Source organism: Cupressus sempervirens, chromosome 3 (genome assembly GCF_028749045.1).
Source record: "Cupressus sempervirens isolate cs-2001-9-10 chromosome 3, ASM2874904v1, whole genome shotgun sequence".
NCBI classification, from domain to species: Eukaryota; Viridiplantae; Streptophyta; class Pinopsida; order Cupressales; family Cupressaceae; genus Cupressus; species Cupressus sempervirens.
The window spans coordinates 353,773,247-353,799,817 of record NC_143120.1 but is presented as its reverse complement, the minus strand read 5'-3'; the positions used below and the strand labels follow the sequence as shown (position 1 = coordinate 353,799,817).

The 26,571-nt window shown below is 35.1% G+C and overlaps 1 protein-coding gene across 4 annotated transcripts in view; it reads right to left on the bottom strand.

The window, feature by feature from the left end:
• Positions 1 to 26,571, bottom strand: part of LOC149566441 (uncharacterized) — a 162,920-nt gene that overhangs the window by 82,399 nt on the left and 53,950 nt on the right. The gene's annotated exons all lie outside the window — the stretch shown is intronic.

Here is a 26,571-nt window from a genome sequence, read left to right as displayed (position 1 = left end):
ACTGGAAACAACCAAATGCTCATGAGTGAAGCCAGAAAAAAAACTACCAGCTCCTTCAAAAAGAAAATTATATTGGCTTCACGAATGATTATAAATTGTCCAATAGGCACTGACATAATCAAATTGATTCAAAATAGATTATGACAACATTAAAAGATCAATTAGTAACCACAAAATTCTGAAAAGTCACTAGAAAAGAGTCAAACAGCCAATCCAAAGATTTCAGGAGCCACCTAAGACATGATTGTATGATCTGAACTAGATTTGATGTATATGGGCAGGAAAGGCAACCTAGAAATCCAGATAAAGTTCTCCCACTACGAATGAGGCCCAAACGTCAATACAAAAGCCTAATGACGAATCACAAACAAGGATACATTAATCTCTCTGTCACAAAGCGCTCTAATAGAAATGAAATGCCATTTAAGATCAAATGTGTTCCAGAAAATCTTTTGGGGTCTCAGCCCATTGTGGCTAGGCTCAAAATTCAACGTACTTAGAGGTCATGAAATTAATTCTTTCTTTGGGAACTGTTTCAGGTAATGTTTCCACAATTTCACCTGTTCCATGTTAGGTATGGCTGTTATTGATGAAGGGTACTCTCCTTGGCAATACAAACACACACTACACAAAAGGAGAATAAACAGAAAACTGCAAGAACCAAACAACTGCAAGAATAGAAACACTTTGTTTCCTCAAGGAAATGGCATTACAATATTTAAAAATATAACATGCTACAACCACATGGGCTTTTTCATTACAGTAATCTGCAAGTCAGAGCCACCATATGCACCATTAGAAATGCCCTAACTGTCTATTTTATATTGAAAAGTTTAACTGTCTTGGAAGGTTCTGGAAGCCAAAAACTATTATATTATTATTATTTATTTTTATTACAGTGGAATATGTTGAGAATATTACCCAAATGGATTTCGAAACTTAAATGTGTGTTTGAAGGGATCTCATTTTTCTTCCCAAAGTAGCATAACTTCCAAAGGTCATATCTTGTGATCCATTGACCCAATTGGCTATTATAACCACTTTTCAAAAATCTCTCAAAGTGCTCTACAACCTAAAGTTGCCCACCCAATCAAAGTTTAACCCCCTTTTTGGAGCTTCTAAACTTTAAAGCCTTCAAAACTCAGTTCAAAGTTTTTTTAACACCCTGTCAAAACCAAAAATTCAATATCTTCAAAACTAGACTTGACCTTGCTATAAACTTTATTGAAAGACTAAGATATCCACAATGAACCTCTAGGCAACAATTGGAACAATTTGTGCTCAAATGATCAACTTACTCAAAATTGTAGACTTTCCAAAAATTGCATCCCTGACCAAAGATAGCCCTTATTGAAAAACTAGAAAATACATTTTTTTTGTGATGGAAGATTTCTCTTGCACCTAGATGTCCCTGCATCAAACACCCGAGGTAATTTGAGAAGTGACCTTGTCACATCTCAACTGTACAAAGGAAAACTAAGGCAATTGACCTCTAAGTTTGATAGCCTGATGAAACTTCAATAGGCCTTCCTTTCTATTTAACCAAAGACTCTTCATATGTTTTGTTTCTTGTATTTTTTCCAACACCACTATCCATGATGTCTTCAATCTCCTCCGTCGCTGAATTAGGTGTTGGTACTATTGTCTTGCATTTTGTCACCACAAAATGTAGGTAACAGTACGAAACTTTTTCAACTTAGTTTCGTTTTTCTTTGAATTTGGTTCGTTATTTAATTGGTTAGTATTGATCAACCAATCATTTCCAATTGATTTAATGAGACCTTTTACTAAAGGCTTTCATCAACTCTTTTTAGTTTTTCTATTTGTTGAGCCTATGCTTGGTTTTGGAAGTCTTCAATGTCCTTTTTCTCATTTTTGAGTGTGTGTTTATTGGCTTTTGATTCTTTGGTTTTTCTTAAGTCATTGCTTTCGGTTTTCCCTTCGATTTGATCTATCTCAGGGCTTAATCGGAGTTGGCTATCAAAGGATATGACCATTTTAGTGCCCAAAAAGTGGACCTTTTCGGTGCAACTACATGAATTAAAAATATCGTGTTATATTTTTAAGTTGACATTCACTTTTTTGAAAAGTATAACATGAATTCATTTTATGTTATGTTTTTAAGTTACTTTATCATTTCAATTTTTCACCTAAAGTAACTATAGTGCACTTTATGTTATATTTTTAAGTCGAGTTTCTTTTTGATTTTTCACTTTAAGTGACTATATTAACTATATAGTTTGATTTAATTTTTGAATTTTAAATCTTTAATTTTTGAATTTTAAATCAAATGCTCTAGTAAATATTACTTTTAAAACGATATTTGCACATTATATATTAACTATATAGTGGAAATATTATTTATGACCCATTTGAGTAAATATTTATTCAAAAATTAAATTGACATGTGCTTAATTCATCACTTAAGTAGTGCAAACATGTCTACAAGCACAATTTAATTCAAAATATGCAATTACACCAAAAAGGTGTGATTATAAATGGAAATGTCATGTTAAAACACAAAAAAAATGTAACCACGTATGTTTTAAAATGTGCGAAGGCACCCAAAAGGTGTGTTTTTGCCCATAAGACACATTTTTGTGTAATTGCAAAATATGCAATAGCATCTAAAAGGTGTGTTTTTCTTATAGCTTCATTTTTAAAACATTTCATTGCACCTAAAAGGTGTGTTATGCCTTTGAAGTCATTTTTAAAACATGTCATAACACCAAAAAGGTGTGTTTTGCCTTATGGAGGTCAATTTTGAAAACTTTTAAAACATGTCTTTGCATCTAAATGGTGCGATTTGCTTAAAAGACACATGCAAATGCATTCTAAGAACCTGATTTTGCATTCCAAGGGCAAAATGTCCATGTTTATGGCTTTCAAGAACACGTTTTTGCTTGAATACTTCAGATTTTCCTTTTCCATGGTGTGAAATCTCTCCAACTAGGGTCATTTTTGCATCTTCATGCATTTCCATGCATTGGATGTTTGATTCCTTGTAAAAATCCATTCATTTCATGGTGTTCTGAGGGCACCTTTTAGCAAAAAATGTCCAGATTTGGAGAGAAAAAGCTCGCCTTTTTGTTTAAAGAAGGGGCATTTTGGTATTTCCATCCATATTCTTCCTACTGGCAAACACGTTTTGGCATTTCAATGCTAAAAACGACTCATGTAAATGCAGATTGAAACCACATTTTTGAATAAAAACATCCCATTATCTTGCATTTATTAAAAACGTTGGAGTTGAGAGGGTTTTTAGGGCACATTTTGGGCATTCTCATCCGAAAATGCCTCATTGGATGTTCATTTTGAATTCATCATTGAAAGCTTGATGAGGTCCAAGTTTGTTTGAGAATTTGTCAAAGTTGGAACTTCATTCCCTTCCCATTTGGCATATTAATCTTCAAACAAGTGGACATTTTCCTTTTTGCTAATTAATTCATGCTTATCTTGCTGATTGATGCATGTTTTACCTTGATGTTTCACATTTGTTGATATAGAGGCCATGAAAAGTGCATTTTCTATATAAAATGATGAATAGTCTCATTTTCATACTTTTGGATTTTTCCCAAATTCCAAATTTAAGTTTGCATGTTGAGGTATCTTGCTTGTTGACATGTTTGAAGGTACGCATTTCTTTTATGTTTGTTTTCATTGTTTGCTTGCTTTTTTTCTTGTTTTTCTTTAGTTGGAAGAAGTTGCAAGTTCTTTCCCAAGAATTTGAGCACGTTTCACTTCACTCCATCTTTCATCAACGAATGCAAATGCATATTTTCATTCCACCTCCATCATTATATGCCAAGGCACATTGTATTGATTCCTTCCATATCCGCCATTACACTATTAAGATAATATCTTTAATATCTTTATTAAGATATTATCTCCTTAGTTAAATATTTTCTATAATGGTCAACTACTTGTCTATAGTTCGTCTTTCAGTCTAGATAGAAATGTTTCCTATCTTGTCTCTTTTGTCTTTCAGTCTAGATAGGAATGTTTCCTATCCTATCTTCAGTTTTGTTTCTAATTTTGTTAACCATCTTTGAGTGTCATTAACCATCTTTGAGTATCGTTGTTTGGATGAGTTTGTTCTAGGCACAAAGACTCATCCGACCTCCAACCAAGCAAAACAGGACAAATTTGATGATCGCAATCGAGAGGCTATTATGCTTCTTAAGCTCTCTGTTATCAATGATCACCTACCGTAGATTCCTTCCGGCAAGTCAGTTGTAGAAATTTGGAAATATCTGAAAGAGCTGTATGAAACATCTGACAAGAGTCGGGCATTCTTTCTGAAGAATCAGCTATTCTCCATTATGATGGATGAACATATGTCCTTGCAAGAGCATCTGACAAAGATTAAGGACATCCCCGATCAGCTCGAAGCTATTGGTCGGAAAATGGAGGAAGAAGATATGGTAGTCATCACTCTAAAAAGTCTACCATCATCCCATGAGCACTTCATAGAAACACTCAACATTACGTCAAGTAATGTTGATCTGAAGTTTCCAAAATTATGCACCAAACTTCTGCAGCAGGATCGTTGGAAACAACAGTTTGGCAGCAGTGCTTCTACAGCCTCCTCAAAGCAGGCATTTGCTACAAAATCCTTTCAACAGAACATCAACAACCATCAATCTTCTTAGCCTTTCTAGTATCAACCTTCTGCTCAATCCCTGGATGGCTCTACAAAGCAAAATGTACAGTGTAATTACTGTCACAAGTTTGGCCATATGAAGTTCGAGTGGCGGAAATGTTTGGTTGCCCAAGCAAGGGAAAATACTTCCTAGCCAATAGTACAAGTTGTCGAGCTTCCTCATCAAGGCGAATCTGCATTTTTCGCCTTCTAAATCTGTTTTTGTTTTTTTTGGGTTTGTTGATTTTCTCCTTTAAAATCATTTCATATTGTCTATAATATGCAAGGATGCGTGAGATTCTGGGTTTTACCCTTTTTTCCACAAAAATGAAGTTTTGTAATTGCAATCTGTTTTGAGTCATAGCACTCTTCTAGCAAAGCTTCTTGGTTTCAGCATTCTGTAGATCTAGGGAGGGTCTCAGTTATCCCAGAATGTTCCGACATCCGTACGTTGACCATTAAGGGAGGTTATTAAGGTAATATCTTTAATATCTTTATTAAGATATTATCTCCTTAGTTAAATACTTTCTATAATGGTCAACTACTTGTCTGTAGTCCGTCTTTCAGTCTAAATAGGAATGTTTCCTATCCTATCTTCAATTTTGCTTCTAATTTCGTCTTCAGTCTACGTTGTTTCTTTTAGAAACAACGTCCTTGTAATTCTTTATAAGGAACACATTTGTTCCTCTATCAATCAATCAATCATCCGGAAATCTGTTAATATGCCAATTCTTGAAACTTGTAACATACACTTCATGAGCAATTACATGTAATTTCCCATTTCATGTCACAACACATTGCATCTCATCTTTTCTATGCAATTACATGTAAACTCACCTTTCATCTCATTTACATGCAATCTCACTTTTCATTCCCAATTGCATGTCACATATACATGTAATTCACTTTTCATGCAATGACATTTTGAAAACCCATTTTTTACTTAAAGTCACTTTCAAAAGTCAAAAAGAAATCCATTTACACACATTCCCATGTGTTCAACTTTCATGTCTTAAAGCATATTCATAAACACTCACTTCCACCTCGTATTTCCATCCCCTCAAGTCATACTCCAGCCTTTACATATGCATGTTGTCTCTTTCCAAGATCATCAAATTAAATCTTCAAAGTGCCTCATCCATACTCTGAAGCTTTGTTGTTGATGAAGAATCAATGCTTTTATGGAAGCAATATCATCTGATGATGTGTTTGCATTTTGGAATTTTCATGTTGCAGCACAAGCACAAGGGATTCCCTCATCTATAAGATCGAAAGGCAAAATGAAATATCAATATGATAAAGAGTTGGCTCATGCAGCTCCATCCTAGGTCACATCTATTCTTGATAGTGTGTCAGATATAGAGATCGGACATGTAGATATGACTGTTTTTTTGCGAAGGATAGAAGCTCCTACTAGTCATGAAATGAAATGCACCAAAATGAGTAATATTCATTTGGTGTCTTCCTTTCCTGTGGCTGCCCTGGAACTGGAATTTGTTCTTGGATGTGCAAAGCGTTCAACCCGAAGTCAAAAACCATCAAGGATGTTGATGGTAATGTTATTTTAAGCCTTGATCCTGAGGTTATTGAATAGATTTTCGAAGTGTTGTAAAGTGTAGAGTGTATGGATTTTTTCAAAGAAACATCTTTGGAGATATGGCATGCAAATAAGGGAAATTATTAGAAATATTTCAATCAATATTGGTTGGATTCCAAGAGAAACAATTTTTCAAGATGGCCAAAAACCATTTGCAGATCCAATTTCAAGTCGAAATATAAAGACCTAATTATCCTTCCCAGCAAAATATGCGGTCTCAAGGATTCTACCAATTTTGAACCATGGATATATAAGTCCATTTTCCAAATCATTGATAATAAGGAACATATCTTTTGGGGAGTACTTATTAGCACTACACTTTGTGAGCAATTGCTCAATGTAGGAACATTGGCACCATTCTACATGAATTCTTATCTTGTCTATATTGTTATTACTATGGGATCTATTTCAAGACTTTCTACCAAAGGAGACTGTCTTCAAATTCCAGTTTGGGAATACTATAATCAGAGTAGTCTAACTAATAGTAAATACCATTATAGAAGAGTTCAAGATGCTTTTTTTGGGCATTTCCGGTGCTTGTTTGATAAGCAATTGTTTGTCAAAAGAGTGTCAAATGGGGCTTGGAACAAGGTTAATCAATATGATTGCACCTTTATTCAATTTCCAACTTTTATTTATTTAAGAGTTGGGTATTTCAAAGGAGAACCATATACCTTACCTAGGTATGCCACCGACAAGATCATTTTACTGGAATTGGCCAAACAACTCATGGAGGTTCAATCTGATCAACATGCTCTGCATAGACCAAGTTTTGGTATTTCTTCTGCTAAGCCCTTGGTGATCATTCATTAAATGATAAATTTTGTACACAAAGCAAAGGCCATGGAAGCAAAACTTCAGTTCTTTACATTGAAGAAGTTCAAAGCCAAATTTGATTTTGATTACAGAGAGATGAATTTGAAAATCAAGAAAGCCTTTACTCATGTCCATCGTATAGAAGACATTTGGATTGACATGTAGATGGAGTTGGATATAATGAAAATGGACTACTACAAGTTGACTTTGTAGTAGATCATTGATCTTAATATGCTCGAGATCCCATTTGATTTTCAAATTGAAGATGATGGTAATATTCTTGATCCAGAATATCATCAAACTGGTTTTGATAAATGATGCCCTTTCCCTATTCAATGGTAGCCAAAGTAAGGTATTTCTATCCTTGATAGATTTCAATCCATTCTGGCAAACACCAACAAGTGGTTGAAAATCAAAGGTCTTAAATGGGTCAATCCAAAGTTGGGTTTGGATTGTGGAAGTTTTGGTCCTCCTAGAAAGAAGTTGCAATTAAAAATTACCAGTAAAGATGGAGCATCTTCTTCTGATATAAAGAAATCCCTCAAATTCAAATTAAAAGGTAGAAAAGGATTTAAATTATCTCAAAGACCTGAACAAGTTCAAGAGTCAGAAGGAGAATCAAACGAAGGACACGATGAAGAAGATGAGGAGGAAGGAGAAGTCATGGTCATATCTCCTCCAAGTCCTACACAAACTCAGGAACCATCTATGTAGGAAGCACCTTTTTTGGGTACGATAGATGACGATGTGGATTCATTTTCCATTGTATTCACTCCTTCCATCCCGACCTCAAAAGTCAATACACTGGCTCTTCCTATATCTTTAGTAGTTCCTCCCATTTCAACAACCGAACAATGTGAGCATTTCAGGAATGTGTTCAAAGATTTTTCAACTCTTACAAAAGGTCAAGTTTCTCAACTTGATACATCCCTAACTGGTTTTGAGTTATTCATGACCGAATCCTCCTATCATGCGCCAATGAATTCAGCTATGCAAACTGAATCTTGCTCGGTCACAATGGAGATACAATCAAAATCAATGTCGGAAATCCTCACAACATGCAATTGTTGTATCTTAGACACCTAAAGAGAGAAGGATTGTAGAAGCCGCAAAGTCTTGGATGGGAGAAGTCATTTCTAAAGGAGTACAAGCCATTATAGATATGACCAAAATTCTTGGACATATCAAAAATGTTGAAGAAATGACACATGATTTGATTGCATCTTTGGCTCAGGAGGCTAATACTTCAAAAGAAATTCTGAATGATTGGGATGAGATTGCTAAATTTGATCTAGATGCCATGGTTACATATCTTCCATCCTATGAAATGTTCTACAGATGTCATGGACTCATGGGTTACAAGGAAGAAACACTGAAAAAGCTCGTAATAGAGTTGCACGCTAGTTTAGAAGATTGCCACACAATAGAAGTTGGGATCACATGTGACTTAGAACAAATGGGATGCCAAATTCTTCGTGAACATGGTAATTTGGCTGCAGTTGAAGCGATAACTTCAAAATATACAATCAAGATCAATGCTGATTTATATTCTAATGATTTTGGTTCTCATACAATGAACAAGTTTGCTTTGTATAAATCTTTAGCAAAGCACTTGCAAGATTCTCTGGCGGAAAATTCCAAGGTTGTAAAATCAGCATATGCCGATGCAGTTAGAATGGAAGCCATATCAAAGACAATGGAGATTTCTGATCTTTCTACAGTGTGTGATATCATCATCAAATTCAAGGCACTAAAGAACAATCTTTAAGATTGCTATTTTTTTTTTAAGTTTGTAGAACAAAGAGGATGTATTGCATGAAATTGTGTAATTACATGTAATACTAGTTGCATGTGTAATGACATGTAATCCAATAATTTCTCTTTCAATTAGACTCGGTCAAAGTCGGTTGAGTTGCTCCCACTTTTTCCTCCATCTTTTTCTCAACTCCTTTGGTTATATAAATCAGTGTTCTCTTATTGTAAAATATATCTTTTATTGTATGCAAGAGAGCTCTGGAGAAATTGTGCAAGGATAACTTTGATTGTGTAGTACCATTTTGAAAAAAAAGTGAATACAAAGAATCAATTGAGACTTAACTTTGATTGAATGAGATTGTTACTTGTGCAAGTTAGAAGTTTTGACTGTGATTTGCATTTGTGGTCTTTGATTCGCATGTTTTGCATTCTTGATAATTGAAATTTAAAAGAGTTAGAAAGAAACCAGATCCGAAGATTTGACTGGGAGTGGTTGTAGAGATAAATAGACTAGAAGCTTTGTCTGTAGCTTATATCTCTTTCTTGATCCACAAAATAATTAGGATATCTTGACTTTTGGAAGTCTTTGAGCCCCAATGCTAAAGCTTATTCCTATAGAATTACAACCAGACTTAGAGCCAAATCAATACACTTTCAGCTAACCTTTGAGTTGGTGTTGGTTATCGGTGTCACCGTTTCTAGCTATTAGATAGAAGTGTAGTTAGAGATTTTACCTTGCCCATTACTCGCTCCACAGGTAAGTGGATTCTTTCTTGAAAGTTAAGAGGAAAGAATATTGGTAACACCCCTTGTACAAAATCTCTCAACTTCTCGCTTACCTGAGTTGATTCAAGGAATGGTGAGAAGGGGGAGCCTTCCCTTTAAGGTAGAAGAGATTTTGTCTCACATGCTGTGGCTGGTCATCCTATTTTGTGACTGAATTTTACCCAAAACTGTCAGTTGCAAAATATCCACCCAATAGGTACATTCCACTATGCCTTTGTTATCTCATTTTCAATACTTTATAATAGTCAGTTTGATCCAAAATATTAAACATAGGTGAAATATTGAGTTCATTGAGCAATTGTAATTTACAAGAACTTTCTAAATCGTGCTTCTTTAGGATTTTGCATGGTCCAAACTTCATCTTCAACTTATTGTCTATTCCCACTGGAAATCTCTCATTTCTCAAATGAACCATGACTTCATCTATAATCTGAAATTCAATGTCTCCTTTTCTGATCTCCCTTAGCCTTGTACTGGATATTCATTTTATTAATATGCTTTCTTACCTCTTCATGTAAATCCTTCAAGTGTTCTACAAAGTTTTCAACTTCGGCAATTCTCATCTCTCCTTTGTCCTACTTCCTTAATTTTGAAGCATTTCTATTACAACTTCCATATACAATTTGAAATGGTGATTTATAAGTACTTCTATTGACAAAATTAGTATATGAAAATTCTACCCGTGGTACAGTCAAATCCCACCCCTTCGGTTTATCTCCTACCAAGCATCTCAACAAATTTCCCAAACTTCAATTGACCACTTATGTCTGTCTATCAAACTATGGATGGTGTCTTAAGTTAAACTTCAAATTCGTCTCTAGTTTTTTCGTCAATGTCGTCCAAAATGTACCCAACAAATTTAGTGTCTCAATCTAAAGCTATACTTTTGAGCAGACCATGTAGTCTCACCACTTCCCTAAAAAATAATTATGCAACATGAACAACATCATTAGGCATCCTACAAGGAATGAAATGTGTCAACTTTGAGAACCTGTCTACTACCACAAAAATGGAATCATGCCCTCCATGAGTCCTTGGTAAACCAAGAACGAAGTCCATACTAATATCCTTGCACATCTTCCCTGGCACAGGTAATGACTAATATAACCCTATATTCTTCTTGATTCCTTTCTCCATCTGATATATTCTACAACTCTATACAAACTTTTTAACATCTTGCTACAACTAGGTCCAATATTAATGCTCACTAGCCAGAGCAATGTCTTTATCCTAAGGTATTGATTCGAGTTCGAGGATGAGAATTTGGTTCATGGGTTCGAGGGAAAAACTTCATTATATATACAAAAAAAAAAAAGAGAAATATACAAAACTTTATAACTAAATCATTTCATAGTATAATTAAATCATTAATAATATGTTGCTTGATCATTGATCAATGCCACATACCAAAGATAAACATTCGAACACGATTGTGTCATTCTAATGAAAATCATTGCATTGAATTACTGAAATAAAATATAGTTGATGAAATTCTCATAGTTAAAACATGATTCAAAAAGTTAAGTTCATGAAATTTTTGAAGTTAAAACATGACTCAAGATTTTATTGTTCACCAATAATCAAAGTCTTGATCAATCATCAAATGGATTATCAAAAAAATCATCAGGATTTTCATTTTCCCCAGCAACTAGTATATCCTTATTAACAACCAAATTGGTCGCGCTAGAACTAGATCCACCAGGTGTCATGTCCTCACCATCATCCACATCATGTAGTGTGCCTCTAGCAAGATCCTGAATGGTCATATCCAAGTCAATGGACTTGAGTGCTATGTCCCACAACTTCTCTACCCTCTTTTTGTATTTTTGATCCTTGTGTGCAACAAGACACAAATTGGTGTGAGTAAACACCGAGTCCTTTTCTTTTTGCAGCCAATTGGTTATGCTTGACTAAGTGGATAAAAGAGTTAGTACTCCAATTCCGCCCAACAAGAGAAGAGCTAGCAACCTAAAGAGAAAAGAAACAAAATAAAAAAATAAAAAATACAAGATAAATTAAAGAATGTTTAAGTGATATATTCTACAATGCAAGGGACAAAAAAAAATAGAAAAATAAAATAAAAACTTACTTGCAAGAGGATCTTGATGGAAAGAGGTTAGAGGTACACATAATCCTGACCATGAAGGTACCACTATGTAATTGCATCCATTCTTCTTTGGTCAATTATAGTAGGAGGGAGAGGATCTTTCCTTGATATGGATAATCCAAATTTCTCCTAACTACCGCCCCCACCTCTAGATCACTAAAGATCTTGGTAAGTGCCCTCTTGAACCCACTAGCAACCTCATCATCTCTATATGGTGGTACTCTACCAGGAATAGAGAGGACCTCTACACTATAGTATTTGGGAGAGAGAGAATATGCGAGGAGTTGAAGAGGTGTGGTCATTTTGTTCGAGTGATGGAGAACTACTGCTTCCACCTTTCAATAAAAGGTGTTATCAAGATCATTCTCTCTTCTTTGTATCACTAAGGATATCAAATGATGTTCATGTAAGTTATGTTGATGTAAGTTATGTCAATTAATAACTTAGATGTCTTTCAATAAACAATGAGAGGAATGTATTATATATAAAATTTATAACTTACCACTTTTATCCTCTGCAATATGGTGTATGAGGCATCATAAACATCCTCAAGGCACAGTTTATTAGTGTTAGCAAAGCGAAGCATGGACATGATTGGCTTGGTAAATTCCAATACATATTCCACATGACCCCACCAATTATTATCTAATATCATTGCTTTCACTTTTTGGGCCCAACTGTATTGGACTACTTCCAAATGCCATATTGGTTGCTAATCACCATTTGTGATAATGCCTCATTTACCTTCACAAGTTGTCTCAACACAATTGTGTGAGAGGCAAAATGAGTCTCAGCCACCTAAGAACATTTTAATAGTAATACATTCAAAATATGTAAACAACAAAAAAAAATATTCAATTATGCAAAACATGACATAATGATAAAATGATAAATGAAACTAAATAAATTGAAGGTTTTAAAATTTACCTTGAATAGTTCAATTTGGAGAAAGTTTTGAAAATTGCATGTGACATGTGGTGATTTATCACAAACATCTGAATCTCCTCACCATCATATATTTGTTTCACCTAGTCTACTTGGGTGCCAATTGCTTGCATCACCAAATTAAATGTGTACAATGCATGGTGTCCAAAAGATATGGTCATATCTAGCCTCTACCAGAGCACCTATTATCCTACAAACAAATGCATTATCTATATTTACTTGGACAGCATTATAAGTACCCACTGCCTCTATGGAATCAATGAAAATCCACGAAATAAACTCAGCATCATTCACTTCCCCCTTAAAGTCAACCGCCTACAAAAACATTAGCCCCTTGAGGAACACATCAATAACATTGGTCAAAGGATGGTTTTAACAATCTTTCCATCCATCAAAGACAATATTTAACACATTTATCATCTTTCATCATCATCATAACATGCATTTCAAGGTGTATATGTATACTATACAACACCCCTCCCTGCTCATTCCTCCCCTTGGTGCTGTCCCCTTGCCATCCCCCCGCTGTCCTGAAAATGAGGCCCATTTTCCTCCTGTCCTGACATACCCCAGTACTGGTGTTACATTGGTTTTCAACCTTGGTCTGTAATAACCCTAGCTGGCTATAACTCTAGGACACCAAACTCTATGCGAAGTAATTGTTTGACATTTTGTCAAACATTTGGCATGCAATGCTATCACCACTGAATATGTCCTCAAATGTTGTTAATTTTGCAAATTTCCTTAACTCCAAACTACCAAACTCAAAATAGTTTAAAGATAAACTAATTTTACTAGACCATTATGGCCAAACCAATAAATTCAATCTTCTATCAATTCTGGAAAATATGGCAACGTATTTCTTGCTAGCCATTTTACTTGCTTACAATCATTATTAACACTAAAAATTAATATTGATGGTTTCAGCCAAACGATGACATTTAACTGTCCTAGCTACAACTGTAATAAATTAATCATAATAATTAAGGTAGAACCTAATTGGCTTGTTTGATATGAAATTCCAAAAGAACCAATTGCATGGCACTGCTCCAGTATTAATCATGCAAGCTATAGACTCCACGAACACAATTTGCAAGGCTCCTTGTTACATCCCAATTTTTGACCTAATTTAAAATGTTCATATAGCCGTTGAGGTTCACATGAAGTCAGTTGACAATTTAATTTGTTATAATCTTGCGAAATGGTAAGATGGTTAGTCGTTAAATTTCATGTGAAGATAACATGCTAAATTGATTTATTATCATGAATTCATGGAATTGAAAATGTGGTTAGCTGTTATTATTATTTATCTAAGTTGCCAGATTCGGACCCTGGAGCTCGAGTCCGAGCAGGGTCCGTGTTTTGGCCTACAGGTCCGTAGGCCAAAACACGGACCCTGCCTGCCTGCAAGCCAAAACACGGACCTTGCCCAGACCCGTCGCGGACCCGGGTGAATCCAGGTGGACCCGCAGTAGGTGGGGCCAAAAAGTGGCCCAAAAAAGCATTAAAAATGTGTTTTTTTTTTTTTTTTGCCAAACCCTAAAGTAAGGCCTATTAGATGCATTTCATTCATCTAATCTCTCATTTGCTTTGTCATTTTGCTCTCTCATTTTGGTGTGGCCATTTTGCAAGTTTGAAGAGAAGGTTGTAGAGATTGTTTGTGGAGTCTCAAATCCTTCAAATAATCAGTGTTGAGTGTTCCAGGTATGCATTTGATCCTTCCTTTTGCTTCTTTCATAGTTTTTTTTAATATTTATTGTTCTAAATTTTTATCGAGTTTTGTATAAGTTTTGAAATATTTTTTTAATTTGTTTTTATAGATTGCAAGAATCCAAGAATGAGTAGTCAGGGTTCACTGGGTGGGGTGGGATCCCAAAGATTTAAAATTGATGAAGGCTCTCCTTTGTGGAAGTATACAACAAGAATTGAGCAATGTGCTGGTGGGGGAGGGTATATAATAATATATGGAAATGTAATTTTTGCCAAAACCAATATAGAAGCTCCTATTACCGGATTAAACATCATTTGATAGGTCTACCAAGTCAAGGGATTTCCATGTGTGAGGGGCCCCCAGAGGGAGGTAAAAAACGGTTGCCGGCTCCTCAAATAGCAGGCATGTTAAAAGAACAAGAAGAGGCTGATAGGTTAGTGTCAAAGGCAAAAAAAGATAAGTCAAAGCAAAAACCACCAACACCACCCTCTCAAACAATGAGTAGATCACATCCCTTCCTACCTACCCCATCTGTGGATGAAGATGAAATAGAAACACCTGCATCCCGCAAGAGAGGCCCATTAGATACGGCATTTGAAAATGACAAGAGAGAAATTGCTGACATAAAGATTGGGCGTTGCCTCATTACAAATGGTGTTTTATTCAATCTAGTGAAATCCCCTTATTGGAGAGAGATGGTGAGAGCAATAAATGATGCACCTCATGGTTACCGATCCCCTAGATATGAAAAGTTGAGAACCACCATATTGCATAAGGAGAGAAAGAATGTAGAAAACCTCCTCAAACCAATAAGAGATTCTTAGATCCAAATGGGGGTGAGCATTGTCTCTGATGGATGGAAAGATTGAAAAATTGTCCATTAATAAATGTGATTGTTGTTTGCCCCAAGGGGGCAATGTTTTTGAAGGCGGTTGATTGTGAAGGGCAAGTAAAGGATGTAAATTTTATTGCCCAACTTCTCATTGAATCCATAGAGTCTGTGGGAGCTGACAATGTTGTCCAAGTAATAACAGACAATGCTAAAGTTTGTAAGGTTGCAGGTGCTTTGGTAAAAGCACGATATGAGCATATCTTTTGGATACCATGCACTGTCCACAACTTGAACTTGATGATGAAAAAAATGGGCAGCCAAATTGAATGGATGAAAAATGTGTATGAGAAGGGTGAGCAGATCCAAATGTTTGTGACAAACCATCATATGTCACAAGCAATTTTCAGAACTTTCTCCCACTTGGAATTATTGAAGTTAAATTTTAAACATTATTTAGCTTCATTTATCATTTTAATTTTTGTGTCATACTTTACAAAATTTAATACATATTCTTAAATTTTTGTGTTATCAACTTATCATATTAACTTACAATTTGAATTAACATGGTAATAGGTTGCTGAAACATGGTTTGCTTCACACACAATCATCCTTAGATGACTTGTGAGGGTGAAACAGGCATTGGGTCAAATGGTTATTAGCAACAAATGGGGTGGATGGAAGCAAGCTGATACAGCAAAGGCCAAAATTGTAAAGGATTTGATCTTGAGTGATGATTTTTGGAATAGGGTGGAATATGCATTAGAACTCACCGAGCCCATCATGTCTATGCTTCGGTATGCCGACACGGATGAACCTTGTTTGGGGAACATATATGGTGCCATGGACTTCATGCTAGAAAGAATGAAATCAGTAAATTTAAATTTTTATACAATACTTTATCCTTGTTTATTGAGAGATTTTGATTTTTGATTTTAATCAAGTTATTAACACTACATCAAGATAACTTACATGTACATAATTTGACATCCTAGGTCATTCAGAAGAGAGAGCAGGATCCTGATACCTTGTACACTAAGGTGGAGAAAATTGTTCTACATCGTTGGAACAAGATGACTACACCTTTACACCTCCTAGCATATGCACTTTCTCCTAGATATAATAGCAGTGAGATGCTTGCTATTCCTGGTAAAGTGGCACCATATAGAGATCCTGAAGTTGCTACTAGGTATAAGAGGGCACTTAACAGGCTCTTTAGTGATCCTGATGTGGCATCAAATGTTAGGAGAGAGTTTGTTGATTTTGTCTCAGGCAAAAATACAGAACCTGATGCAATCAATGACCAAAGTAGATTGGATGCCATTGGATGGTGGTACTTACATGGGGAAAGTTTACATGTACCTCCAACCTCTTGCCATTAAGATCTTGTCACAAGTACGTATTTAAGTTTTTTTCCTTTTCTTATGGCCACTTAGCTTGTCGAATTAGCACTATTAAATTCCTATTGTATTGTAAAATTACTGAGCTAATTTTTTAAAATTTGTTGGTTGTCTCTCTAGGTTGTGAGCTCTTTTGCTTCTGAGTGGAATTGGAGTACATACTCCTTTATCCACTCAGTGAAGTGTAACCAGTTGGGTTCGAAGAAAGCAGAGGACTTGGTATTTATTCACAACAACTGGCGCCTCCTATCACACAAGGATCCAAGATATAAGAAGGGACCAAAGAAGTTGTGGGATGTAACCTGAGACTTTTGACTTGGATATGACTGTCCAAGATATATCTAGAATTGCCTTGCTAGATTTTGAGGAGGATGAGGAGGAGGATGAGGAGGAGGATGTGGTTGCATCTAGGGCTAGTGGAACCGGTTTGGATTCCAATGATGAGGAAAATGTCAATGATATAGATCGGGATGAAGCCATTGATCCCTCATATTTTGATGACCCATTTGACCCTTGAAGGGCATTTGCATCTTTGATAAACTATGTTTAAACATTTGTCATTGACTCATTGAGTCATTTATGATTTATCACCATGTTTCACAGTTTCAAACTTTATTAAGTCATAAGTTATTATCTATCAATCTGATGAAGTAGTCTATGTTTTGAAATTCCATTTTGCATTTTAGTAATTCAATGTATGATTTTATTTACAACATTAGCATAGATTAACGAGTGAGTATTTAATGTTTATCTTTGACATTTGGCATTGATCAATAATCAAGTAACATTGATATATTCATATTATGGAATGGCTTAGTTTTACTTTTACAATTATGTGAGTTTTTATTTTTATTTTGCATATATATATATATATATACACTCACGAACCCACCCACGAACCCAAATGGGGAAAAAACAAATTGCCTGAACCCACGAACCCGAACCCCGAACCCGAATCGGCAACTTAGTTATTTATGATTAATAACTTGTTTTGGTAATATGATTTAACTGTGGAGAATTTCTTTGTAGGAAGCATGTCAAAGGGGTGGAAGCATTGTCAGAAAATAATTAAACACAAGAGCGTCAGCATTACTGGGCAAATGGGTTGAGGACCTAGCGACTTGAACAACAAGATACAATCGATAGAACCGCATGAGCTATTAATTAAATAATTTAAAAGATAAAATTATTTAATTAAAATATATATGTACCTCAAAGGATTTTGAATGATCTTTCACCATATTATTTAAATATATACCTATATACGTACACAATATAAATAGACACCATAATATTATTTTCTTTATAATAAAATGATGTCACTCATTAATATATCTACATATACATAGATAGATATAAACCATAATATTTTCCAAATTGTAACCTTCAATCTTTTTCCATCTTTTTATTCTTTTTCTTATTTGAAAACCAATTGACACTTGGCACATTTATTTTGGCGTCCAAGAGCCAAGACATTCTTTTATGTTACGGCTTCTTGGAAGCCAAAGTCCTTTTAAATCCTTTTTATATCATGAGTCGGGAGAGACGGAGGACCTAATATCATTCCCGACTTCCTTCCTTATTTCCGCTCTTCCTTGCTCACTTTCCGGCTTCCACTCATCATTCAAATCTCTACAAATTACATTCGAAATCTCTGCAGTTTATAGCAGCGCCTTTCTTGTCACAAATCTGCCATATATTGTTCTTCCTTGTTGAAGGTTTCATTTACACACTGTGATTACGCCTAGTAATCAATTTGAAGAAGAGTTCATACACAAGCGTCTAGCAAGACTCCAAACTTCATTTCCAGATTTATCTAGGTTATGTGGAATATCCAAATCCAACATTGCAATATGTCTTCTAACAATTATTACTGCAATCTAATTCTTATAGTAGTTAGATACAAATCCAGATTATGAAGCAATTCATCCTTGCTTATAATATCATCAATTAAGAAGAATAAAAGCCAAGTAACCATGTTATGAATTCATGGATCATTATGCCATTGGAGATTAGAGTTGAACAATATTTTATGCAAATCTTTATGAAATCTTTATGCAAATCATAGATTGTGATAAGCTAGAAACATATAATATTCTTTTATCAATTAAGGATCAACAGAAAAAGCGGGTTGCTCTGAGATTCAAACACCTGGAACTCACCCAGCCGTATAGCCAAGGAAGAGGGTGAAGAGGTGAGAGAAAAGAATTTGCAATAACATGAAACAAAATCAGATGTGACATAATAGTGTTTATTATTTTTAAAAGGAATCATTTAATAGTTCATGCATGATCATGTTTACTGTATTCTCCTGCTATCAAGTCGAGTGGTGTGATTAGATACCAGGATGCTCAATGGCTGACAAGGTGTTCCATGTCTATTCCGGGTAGGGAGGGTCATTCTCGTTAGAGATTGTGTGGAGATAAGTTATGGTCCGAGGTTGGGTGGTTAAGCCCCTGACAATGTTTACCTTGTCCACAAGGTGTCAGACATACATCAGATAAAGATAAGCTATGCATTCAAATGTTTGTCGGAAACAATTAAGCTATTAGAAAGAAATGAATGATACAGTAGTATTGACGCCCTAAATGATAAAGTGGTATCTGATGCCCTAAATGATATAGTGGTATTTGAAGCCTTAAATGATACAGTGGTATCTAATGCCCTAAATGATCCAATGGCAATTGATGCCCTAACTGATAGGTGGTATATGATGCCCTAAACGATATAGTGGTATTGATGGTAATCATCATTTGATTTTGATATAATGGTATTTGATGGTAATCGTCAATTTATCCTAAGTGATATTTGAGGACTAATCTGGGTGACTGCAGAAACATACCTATAATGATTTTTCGGTTCAAATTTCATGGTAAGTAGATTTTAATTTCCATAGTAAATTTATTGATGGTGTTTTAAGATGTTAGTTATGAGTTTTCTATTTAAATAATTGTAACTGTTAATCTCATTCACATGAACATAACTGATATAACTGTCTTCCTATGAAAATGAAGTAATAACTGTATTTCTTTGATATGTTAGTTGTTCATTAAGACCTGGATAAAGTGGATGTTACACTCCCAATTTATTTGTAGCTCACATGCAGTTTTTTGAAACAGATTGCAATCCTCCTTCTAGCCATGTGAATGCAAATGGTGAAATTCAGTACCCAAGAGTGTCATAGCAGGCCTCAAAATACAGATTGTAGGTCAATTAGTGAGGACGTGGGCTTGGGATTGATGATTTAGGGCCTATGTTTTGAACATAGGCTAGCTGGAAATGAACACAAGTCTTGATATTGCAAGCTACAGGTCCAACAATGCAATGGGGATCCTCCAACGAACAGCTCTCGACTCTCAATGATGATCAACAACCTGAAACCCTTCAATCTTGTAACATCCCTTTTTGGATATTATACCAAAAAACCATGATATAAAAGTGCAGATTTAAATCTGAACAGTAAACCAATATTCAATATAAATTCCATAACTTAAATCGATTTCTAATCGGCAGATTTACATACAAGAAAACCCAGAAAAAGCTTGTTTATTTCTCCAATATTCAAAAAGTACATATATAAACCAAGTGTTCACTTAGATAACCACCAAATGTGTTACTATATTATATAACAGCGATACAATAAAATGCAAATATCCAAATGATCTAATCCTATAGACAGTCAGATTGACAAATGTAGATAAAACCTGTGAGAAGGCTAGGTTTGAGTCCAACCTTCAAATACTTCTTCAAGGGTTTGCATCCTCGAAGAAATAACCAGCAACTGTTTCCAGCTCCCAGATTAATATTTGTTATGAATATTATAATCTCCATATCATCCCAAATGCAGTCTATTGTACCTTTATCATTTTTCCCAATGTGATGCATGCTCTTTTAAGCAATGTGGAATAAAACACCTTTTTATCCTTTAGTCAGTTAAGTGAACATAGTACCTTTTTGAAATAAAATGACAAGTTAAATGAATTTTAAAAGTCACTTAGCCAGTAAACCATATAATCGTCAGTCATTAAAATCACTAACCAAACAAACTCGGATAAGCACGTGCAATAGCTCGTTGGAAAGCTCTCGGCGAGATGCTTCCAAACCAACACTGAGATATCAAGAATACTGAGCTCAGTTTACTTACTAAAAATAGTAAGCATCCGAACAACCTACCACAACTGCTCTGATGGGTTTGAAACTAGAAATGTCTAGGCCAAATCTCGAACTGAACCCCGTAAAGAACCTTCTCGCTGCCTGAAACTTAGGCGAAGTGAGCTGGCAACACTAAATTATAATGTCCTAGAAAAAGGGGACATTACAAAGCATTTTCCAACATAAAATATCAACCCTTCTACATTTAGATATCATGATTTTTATATCTGATTCCATTACTTATTACTTTTAATCCTTAACGTTTCATTCCAAACCCTTTGGAGGAATTATTTAAAATTGGTCCTTCTAAAATATATCCAAATCTGAGCCCAATATAACAACCCAATTACAAGTTATGATCTTTTTTTCAAAACCCAAATTCTGCTGTCAAAAACCAGAAGTATAACCCAAAACCTTTCCTAGGGCATCAAAAAAATTTCTCAAAACAAATCCAAATAACCCCAAACCAATTCCAAATTATCCATTTTTGAGTCTAGTTTCCAAATCTGCAAGCCATTAGTTTATCCAATACATAAATCATTGTATAAGCACAAATATTTTCCTAGAACACCATTGAAGGCATTTTAAAACCTGTTTTCACTCAAATACTCATAACTTTCACAAATCTTCATAAAAATGATTCAAACCAATTGGAAATGAAAGATAGTTCACATAGCTTTCCAATTAATATTATTAGAGGTCCTGAGACTCTAAAATATGTCCATACCACACACTGGAATATGACTGTATTCAGGGAATCTCAAATTTGCAAATACCCACTTTCACCAAAATGATCATAACTTCCTCAAATCTAAATGAAATTACTCCAAACCAAATAGAGAAAAAAGATAACTCATACCATTATCTAAATATACATATTATATAGAGTTTCCAAGCCGTACATGACCGCACAAGGCCTGGAACCAGCAACTTAACAAGAAACTCAATCAAAATAGCAATACCAAAATTCTCTAAAATGATTCTTTCTTCTCCTTATCCTCATTAATTGATTTGGAACAACCATTACAAAGCTTTTATAGGAATTTTGATAGTTGAGAACTTCCCAACCAACTTGTTACATTCTTTAACCCTTTTTGCACTTTTTGCAAAGTTTTAAAGTTGCAACATTTAAGCAACTTTTAGATTTTAGAAATTTTGACCTCACAACTTTGTACCAACCTTACAAACATGTCATGATGGAATATTAATCACCATTTACAATATTTTTACCCTTCCTTGGATTTACAAACACATTTTGATCTCTTGACCAATTCATGACCTTAGTAGAACAACTAGGGCAAATTGACAACTTTTACAATTTATGACAAAATGGCTTCATAGCCTTTACAACTTGACCCAAATACAACATAAATGACTCAAATGGACTTAAATATCTCAAATAAGGAATCTAAATTTCTCATGTTCTTGTACTTTATGTGCTCCTACACCATACTCCCAACCTTGAAAAGTTTCCAAGTCTTTTGGAAACATGGAACCAATTTGATGCAAAGGCATCATATAAAACCAAAAAATCAGACCAAAAATCTTCACCTTTACCTTCATTTGCCTTTGCCTCTTCATGCCTTTAAAACCATCATCTTTTCCCTTAAGGACACAGGACTGCCCTCAAAATCATCTTCTCAAATACTCCTATCAGTGGAGCATTAATGGTTGTAATAAAAAGGTTTCATAAATCCACCATTCCTCTTGCTACTACACAACTACCAACCTATTTCCATCTTACCCATCCAAGATCCTAGAAGATGCACTACCACCCTCTCTTAGTGGTTTCTCTCTTTACACCTTCTACCCAACTTCATCTTGATGGAGACAATATTAAGACCTCTCCTTAGGTCTTCCACACACACACTTTCTTACTACAGCTTTGATGGATAAGAACCCTGTAACTAAAACTTATCAACAAAACAAATACCAAATCTCCAAGGTCCTGGTGTGGATTGCCTCCCTCAGGGCTCTACCAACACACTCAAGATCTTCAAGCTTTGATACCAATTTGATGCAAAGCATCTTACAAATCAACCAATCAATGGGATACATGTTGATCCCTTCAAAATCCATTAAATAAACTCCATAATTAGAGGCATCTTACAAGGTAAAACAAAGCATTTTCCAACATAAAATATCAACCCTTCTACATTTAGATATCATGATTTCTATATCTGATTCAATTACTCATTACTTTCAATCCTTAATGTTTCATTCCAAACCCTTTGGAGGAATTATTTAAAATTAGTCCTTCTAAAATATATCCAAATCTGAGCCCAATCTAACAACCCAATTACAAGTTATGATCTCTTTATCAAAACCCAAATTTTGCTGTCAAAAACCAGAAGTATAACTCAAAACACTGCTAGGGCATCAAATAACTTTCTCAAAACAAATCCAAATAACCCCAAACCAATTCCAAATTATCCACTTTTTAGTCTAATTTCCAAATCTGCAAGCCATTAGTTTATCTAATACATAAATCATTGTATAAGCACAAATCTTTGCCCGGAACACCATTGAAGGCATTTTAAAACCTGTTTTCACTCAAATACTCATAACTTTCACAAATCTTCATAAAAATGATTTAAACCAATTGGAAATGAAAGATAGTTCACATAGCTTTCCAATTAATATTATTAGAGGTTCTAAGACTCCAAAATATGTCCATACCAAATGCTGCAATATGACTATATTCAAGGAATCTCAAATCTGCAAATACCCACTTTCACCAAAATGATCATAACTTCCTCAAATCTAAATGAAATTACTCGAAACCAAATAGAGAATAAAGATAACTCATTCCATTATCTAAATATACATATTATATAAGGTTTTCAGGCCGTACATGACCGCACAAGGCCTAGAACCAGCAACTTAACAAGAAAACCAATCAAAATAGCAATACCAAAATCCTCTAAAATGATTCTTTCTTCTCCTTATCCTCATTAATTGATTTGCAACGACCATTACAAAGTTTCTATAGGAATTTTGATAGTTGAGAACTTCCCAACCAACTTGTTACATTCTTTAACCCTTTTTGAACTTTTTGCAAAGTTTTAAAGTGGCAACATTTAAGCAACTTTTAGATTTTAGAAATTTTGACCTCACAACTTTGTACCAACCTTACAAACATGTCATGATGGAATATTAATCACCATTTACAATATTTTTACCCTTCCTTGGATTTACAAACACATTTTGACCTCTTGACCAATTCATGACCTTAATAGGACAACTAGGGCAAATTGACAACTTTTACAATTTATGACAAAATGGCTTCATAGCCTTTACAACTTGACTCAAATACAACACAAATGACTCAAATGGATTTAAATATCTCAAATAAGGAATCTTAACTTTCTCATGTTCTTGTACTTTATGTGCTCCTGCACTAGTGGTATCACTAACCATGTGCTCATGTGAAAATGTACAGCTGCTGTCATAATATTCAGAATTTTCAGACTCATCAACTTGCTGGTCCATAGAATTTTTCTCATCATGGAAAGTCTCAAACAGAAAACACGTGATTGAATTACATTGTTTGCCTTCACATCTACCTACATTATGAATTTCTTCAATGATTTGCATGATTTCTTGTGCCCTTGAACCACGATTATCTTCTTCATAAGTGGCTGCTCCACTCGTTTGATTTTCAGCTTTATAGATGGAGTAATGTGTTAAGCTCAATTGAAGGCATAGCTCATTTACCTCACTCTCTTTGTCCCTTCCAAATTTTATTACTAGATCTCTATCCATTAATAGTTGCAAGTAATCATATTTTATCATTTTCAAGGTTTCAAAAATAGTATGTAAGAGAGGACTTGTGACACCACATACACTACCATGTCTCTCTTCTATCATAACCTTCTGCATTAGATCCTCAATCAATTTGGAGGAATCATCCATTCTTGACAACACTTGGACAATCTTGTCCTCTTTGACCAAAAGCATATCCAATAAGTCAAGGAGGGATAATAGTTTTTGACCATCTCCTTCAAACACAAGTGGGCTGCTCTCCATAGAATTTTCTGATTTTTCATCACCTAGGGGAACAACATTTTCAGATTTGTCCTCTAACTCAACACGTGTCGTATCATCCATCCTGCCAACATTGCAGTCCATTTGCTCCTTAAAATTTGACATAATTTCCAGCCTATTATTACCATAAAATTTATCCAAACTAATTTCCATGTCGCCAAATAAGATGCTAGAGTTTTCTATGTCTAAATAGGATGGGGAGTTGCCAACGTTGGCGGGTTGGTCAACTCTTCTGTTTGGGCCATCAACATGCTCATCAGAAGGACTAGTGTAAACAACTCCATAAGATATTTCTATCTCCCCATTACCTATTAGTATACTTGAGCTATTATTAGTGCTACTATCGAGTTGATTGATATCAGCCCTATGCAAATTCCTGTAACTGTCCTCTGCAAGGAGATCTCGAGCCAAAGCATGATATTTGTTTCTCATCATATCCGTCTTGTTTTGCAGCTCTAACTGAAAGTCCATGTAATTAATGAAAGGAAATTCTTTTTGAAGCTTTCACAAAAAAAATTTATAACAATCGTACAATCTCCTTAACTTCGATTTTAATATCGAGTTGGAAATCTCGTCCCACTACCTCTGCCATATAGCTTTCCATGTGCCTGAGATGAACCCAATCCTATTTCATAAGTTCTATCTATAGGCTTACCTTTGCAAACTATACCTTGTAGCTAAATACAAACTTTCAAAATGTTATATTACCATTGGAATAACTCTACTAATTCTGACCACGGAGTTCTGTACTGTAATGTTCTCTACTTGAAATAACCAGACTATAAATATTCTGAGTGAAATACATAGTCTCATTTCCGTGTTCGATTCTAAAACTGTAAAGTCAAGCTGGAGAATATCTCAATGGCGGACTGGTCCCACCTCAATTCTTCCCATATTCCGACCTGTCACCAAAAATGTCTGCTCCCTAACATCTTCAGGAAACCCAACTATATAGCTGTAATATTCTTGGGAAATTTTAATCACAGAGTTCTGAAACTGTACTGGGTAATTTCGTCAAACAATTTCAATCAGTCCCCATATTCTTCATTACCAGACTTCTGTATAACCTCAGCAATCAATATATGTTCAAAATAATAAACACCACAGTTTAGTGATTTGTAAACTAGAAGCCAATAAGTGTAACCTTCCAGATTCTGATTAATTAACTAAATCTAAGCATAGAGACTTTGTAACAAACAGTTGTCATGAAAACTGTAGCTTATTTCAGAACTCATGCATTCAGTAAACAAAACTCAAGGAAACAATGGCTACGCTATTCAACCCGGCCCAAGAAAAATGTTGAAGTTAAATATTAGGAGCTATATCCAACAATCTTTACAACATATACTTACATGCCATGTTCTGGGTTTGTAACAGTCCACCCATGTTGGCAAGGTTGAGTAACATGAATGTACAAAGCAAGGTGTACAGTCCTATGCAATGGAAATACTACCCGTACTTAGTCTGCTCTTGCACACGACCGCACAGCCTCCTAATTATTGCCCAAACTAATGTCAGCGGCATCTAAACTTGAACTCGTGAGTTATCAATGGCGACGGCTCCATCCATGGAGTGTTTACTCAGCCGCATGCCTGGGATTCCCTGTCATTGCAGAACTCCCATGTGAGCTCCAGCTCCTACTGCCTTGGTCGTTTGACTATTGCTTCCAACTGACAACGGCCTCCTTCTTACTTCCCCAATTTTATTGTGGGTCTGCCTTAGAAAAAACTCTCAGCCCGCTTTGGAAAATCTGACCATATCCTGTCCGCCCGTGCAAGGGAAAT